At 40.3% G+C, this 5,638-nt stretch overlaps 1 non-coding gene across 1 annotated transcript; it reads right to left on the minus strand.

Annotated features, from left to right (window-relative positions):
- Positions 1-954: 954 nt before the first annotated feature.
- trnal-uaa (transfer RNA leucine (anticodon UAA)) lies at positions 955-1,036 on the minus strand. Its single transcript has one exon. It is a non-coding gene; the product is annotated as a tRNA-Leu (tRNA).
- Between the last annotated feature and the right edge of the window lie 4,602 nt (positions 1,037-5,638).

Genomic DNA, 5,638 nt, shown 5'->3' on the forward strand with positions numbered 1-5,638 from the left:
TCGAAGGACCAATTTAATGTTGGATTTATCTTACCCAACATTATCAAAAATAGACACAAATGGAATGAAGACGCTGGTTTCTTTTTCTCATGAGGAGGGCGTATGGGAGATTGTTCAGATTACAACCTCTCATCACGCTCGAAACAATCTCTCCCGTCGCTCCTGTATTTATTTGAAATAGGGAGGTTTTACAAGAGCTACAAGACACAACACACTAAGCTACAAGACACAACACACTAAGGGTAGGGTTTCAAGGTGAAGACATGGGACCAACACCTGCCACGTCCCGGCCACGTCCTTGGTCAAGACGCCCTTCTCTCTGATGATTCCTGCTGAGTCATCTTGAAGGCGAGACATCTTCCTTTCTCAAAATCGTCCGTAATACTAATGCAAGCTAAGCAAATAAATGATAACTTCTACAATATATTTAACAAATGATTAGAGAGCAGAGTGGCGCAGCGGAAGCGTGCTGGGCCCTTAACCCAAAGGTCGATGGATCGAAACCATCCTCTGCTATCTGGAGCTCGTTCTCTGTTATCGTATGTCTGCTCATAGGATGTTGTGGAACTGCTCTCATTTAATGCCTTACTCTTCGTGAGAAATATTGTACAATTAAGACTTGTCAACTCATTGGCTGAGGCCCACGGGAAGTGATCCTGTCCTCAAGTCACTTCGTACTGACAAAAAAATGTGTCCTTTAGTCACTGTTCTGTCAATTTAAAATCACTATGTCAGTACCCATAAAGATGGCACGACAGTTCAGCGTGAAAGACAAAGGTAATGACATTAAGGCGAACTCTTTCAGGGGAGCTAATATTTTACGGCGACACGCAAACAGTCCAAACAGAACGGCAAACAGCTCGACCTTTTTGTGGTCAAAAATACGTATTGTCCCAAACGCCTTGTTGGAGCCAATGACAAAATGGTAGGATATTAACGATATTGAAAAGGAAGTGGCAGTGGTGGGATTCGAACCCACACCTCCTGAGAGACTGGAGCTTAAATCCAGCACCTTGGACCACTCGACCACACTACCTGCAAACCCCATATTTTTACGGGGAATTTTTTGATAAATGTCAGCCCGACCAAACGGTCGGGCTTACATGGTATGGTGACAAAACTTGTTGTACTGTGACATAAGCCAGGGCAAACGATTTGGCCCTGCGACCCCAAAATGAAGTCTGGCAAATTGGATTATTTTTTGATATCTTCCGTGTAGTGTGACATATCAACGACAACTCTCCGACAGCGCAACTTGACAGAGACCAGTAGGATTGCATATTCTGACCGGCGCATCACCTGCCGTGCTTACCGTTGTCAACATACTTGCTCGCTGTTGTTAACATTTCTTGTCACGCACAAACCAATGTTTACCGAAGCTTTCGGGCATGATTCGACGGAACGCCGGCATGTTTACGTGCAACTGTATGTGCTTGCGCTTGCTAGGGTACATAACATTTTGTTGCCTGCTTGCGAGCCGTATCGTATGAAAAGTACTTGAACATACCTCGCGTTGACCGGTGACACGTTTTCTGCTTCCAACTCTCGAACAGTGTTTGATTTGACAAGATAAAGCCCAGTAATGGTAAAAGACGGGATAGGGTGCTATCGGAATAAATGTCGATTAGTGTCTGTAGTGTCTTTAATTCATAAATTAAAATATATATATATATATATATATAGTCACTGATGGTGTAGTGGTACACTCGCCTGACTTTGGTGCAGGCAGCGTGGGTTCAGTTGCCACTCAGTGACGGTGTGAATGTGAGTGCGAATGGTTGTCTGTGTCTATATGTGCCCTGTGACTGACTGGCGACCAGTTCAGGGTGTAGTCCGCCTTTCGCCCGAAGTCAGCTGGGATAGGCTGCGGCGTCCCGCAACCCTAACCAGGATAAGCGGTGTTGAAAATGGATGGATGAATATATATATATATATATATATATATATATCAATAACTAAAATATCAAAAATATTAAATCTTTCAAGCTTCAGTTTTATTGTATTTGATGAATTTTAACTCTTTAAAGGCCAATATGTTTACATACTTTTTATCTTCGAAGAATTCTAAAAATATACTTATACAAATTAAGAAATATACGGAGTTAAATATGAGTAATAATTTTTAAACTAATTACATTTGGAGGATTTAAAAATTTAAAAATAAAAATATCATAAATTATGTAATTAGTTTTCAATACATATATAAATATATTTCAAAAACAAAAAAGAATTAAAATTTAATAAATGTTAATACATATTTTATATACATTTTTCAAAAAATCAATTGCATGTTAGGAATTTTAATCGTTTGAGATAAAAAGATATACAATAAACTATTTATTATTGGCTTTTTTTTTACAATATAATCTTATTTTGTACAATTTTGATTAAAAAAATAATAATAATTAAAAAAAAAAATCAAGTTAATATATGTACATTTGAAGATTCCCGTGACCCTTGTGAGGATAAGCGGCACAGAAAATGGATGGATGGATGGATATTTCAAGATGAATTTTAACTATTTATTATTGAATTAGTTTACAGCACGAGGCAGAGTGTGTACTTCAAAGAAAACAGACCAGTAGTGGGGTAAAAAGAAAAAAGTTAAAAAAGAAAAAAAAAAGCTAATTTTGCGACATGCTTTGAATTGGAAACAAGTAACAAGTGGTGAGGAGCGGGAGAAAGAGGCCCCCTTTGTTGTCGTAAACATCGGACGTGTGTTTACTCAGGGAAATCCAATGACTTGTGTGTGTGCCAGCGCACTTCCAGGACAGAGTCTGTTTGGAATCACAACATGAGAGGTGCCATCTCTGGCTAACATCTCTCCCACCCCATTCATGCACACGCACATGCGCTCACCCCTTCACAGACGTCGTCTTCCCGCCTGACTCGGGAGCAGGCTTGCGTCAGAAGCTTGTGGCGCCAGGCCGCCTCCCTGAGGAACAGCTTCCCGCAACTCAGGGCCTTCGGTTACAGGAGTGCGCAGTAAAAAAAAAAAAAAGCACCCAGAACCCCTCCCGAACCCATTTCACACATTTTTTTTCCAGTTGTTGGTGCTCTGTGTGAAAGCTTTTCAAGATGCAAGTCATCATTAGGCCAATTATTTGGCTTTGACTTGCAAGTACAGACTTGAGATATGAGCTCTGTATGGTGGCGGTGAACTTAAATCAATTCACTCCACAATAAGAAGCAGGTTGGTAAATAGCAAACAAGTCATCCAAAAAAGAGGCTTCAAGCTATTAATGCCACTCTCAGTTGATGTTTACTGTCATACTAAACATTAAACTAAGAGGATTACACTTTGTATATTTAAAACAATTGTTTATGCTAGCTTAATGACAGCACACAATGCAAAACGCCATGGACAGGCTAACAAATAGCATCAATAGTCGCCTCGTTGGGTTCTGGGTAAAGGTACAGGGAAACGAATACTAGCTCTACCATTAATGGCTCTGCTGCGCCTTCCAGAACACTGTCCGACATGCGAGGCGAGTGCGCCGCTGCAGACCAGCTTTCACACACACACAAACTACTGAAAGGCTCTCATAAGGACTACTCAAACACTCTCGTACACAAGTCTTGCTCTCATTAACACTACTCAAATGCTCTCATTGACTACTCAAATGCTCTCCTTTACACGACTCAAATGCTCTCATTTACACAACTCAAAGGCTAACATTGACACTACCCACATGCTCTCATTGACACTACTCAAATGGTCTCATTTACACGACTCAAATGCTCTCATTTACGCTCTCATTTACACTACTCAAATGCTCTCATACACACGCGTCTTGCTCTCATCAACACTACTCAAATTCGTTCACGCAAGCATGTCAATCACATTCTCGCACACATCACTGGCATTCACGAGTTCATGTCAATCATGCTCACACGTGAATAGTGTAAATCTTTTATTAGGTAGTTCAATTCAAAAAGTTAAATTATAGAGATGAACTGTACACTGCACACACTCAGAGTGAAGTATTCATATTTAAAATATGTATTATTTTGATGATTGCAGCTCATAGAAAATAAAAAAAATTCTCCGTATTGAGAAACTAAAATATAACGAAACGAAATAGTGAATTCATTCAAGAAATCGTGATTTTTAACGTAGAAATTAGGCTGGAATTTGCCCTCCGAAAAGTACTTCAGCGTTTAATCACTGTATGAGTACTGAAAAAAAACTTTTCAAATATATTCTAATTTATTGAGAGGTACAAATATTTAATAAAGTCATGTAATATTTTACTCTGACTGGAGTGCGCAGCTATGCTACGAGTTTCACTACGACAATTAAATTCCTTCTTTCCCTTTGGACACCTCATTAGGTACACCGGCGCAGGGGAGCTTCAACGCGACTATCCGGCCATCCTGCCTGCAACGAAACGTATACGTTTCAGATTGTAACGCAGCAGTGTTGAAACTCTGCCTTGAGTCCAGAAGTAAACACACGTCCACTGCGCTTTAGCCCAAAAGGCACATATATTCGCCAGAATTCGCGACCGAATAATGCCATCCCGCTCTTGATAGACGAGCCAGCCTGGTACTACGTCATACACGACACGGCTTCTGATTGGCCGACCATGACGTCATATCCTACAGCACTTACACATTAAAAACACAATAATTGAAACACAATAATCAATAAGTATATGACATATATTCATTAAAAATATATATGTATGTACTATACAGTATAATGCTATGTAACGCTACTGCTTAAGTTAGGCTTACTAATGCACTTTATCGCTGTTGGTCAATGCCATATTTTATTTTGAAACCACTTTTCAACTCATAAATACACGCTCACATACACGCCTCAAATGTTTGCACACATACACCTCAAACACACTCACATGAACATGTCAGATCTATTCACATACCATCCTCAAATCCATTCATAAAATACACTCAAATCCTTTCACATTTCCATCTCAAATGCTCGCATACATACTTTATTTTAAGATAGATAGATAGATAGATGTGATCATGGTATGGAAAATATTAAGGTTGCCCGTTTTATGTTAGAGAAAAGAGGTTTGAACAGTGTTATTACATGTGTATCAGTGCACAACCAAAGGATTGAGAGACAATGGGCAGAGCTCAATAGAATTGTATCCAGACACTTTATAAATCTCTTTAACTTCATGGAGGAGCATGGGGTACTGGATTCGCTGAATGGACTACATCTATTTTGCCTGCACTATGTGTATCTGCCAAGAATTGATAGAGCAACAACTGAATTTATCAATCAATTGAACAATCATGGCCTCTCTACACAAGGGGGTGGCATGCAGGTGTTATTAACAATGCAGGAATCCATCCAGGTGTAGTTGTCACGCGCGACCAAATACTGCACACCCCTGCCCCTTCTTCTGGAATCCAATAGTTCACCCACCATGTACACTGGCTCACCATCAACCACCCACGGAGGAGGAGGAGGCACCGCTGGAGGACACAGGGGGCTGGAGGAAACCGGTTTGAGCAAGGAGACATGGAATACCTGGATGAACTTTCATGGTGGGAGGAGCCGAAGTTTAACTGCCACCGGGTTAACAACAGAGTCAATTTCGAAAGGCCCAATATACCGAGGACCCAATTTTTTTTTTTTAGAACCCCCGGCAAATGCAAA

This window comes from Phycodurus eques, unplaced genomic scaffold (assembly GCF_024500275.1).
Source record: "Phycodurus eques isolate BA_2022a unplaced genomic scaffold, UOR_Pequ_1.1 contig_334, whole genome shotgun sequence".
Lineage (NCBI taxonomy): Eukaryota > Metazoa > Chordata > Actinopteri > Syngnathiformes > Syngnathidae > Phycodurus > Phycodurus eques.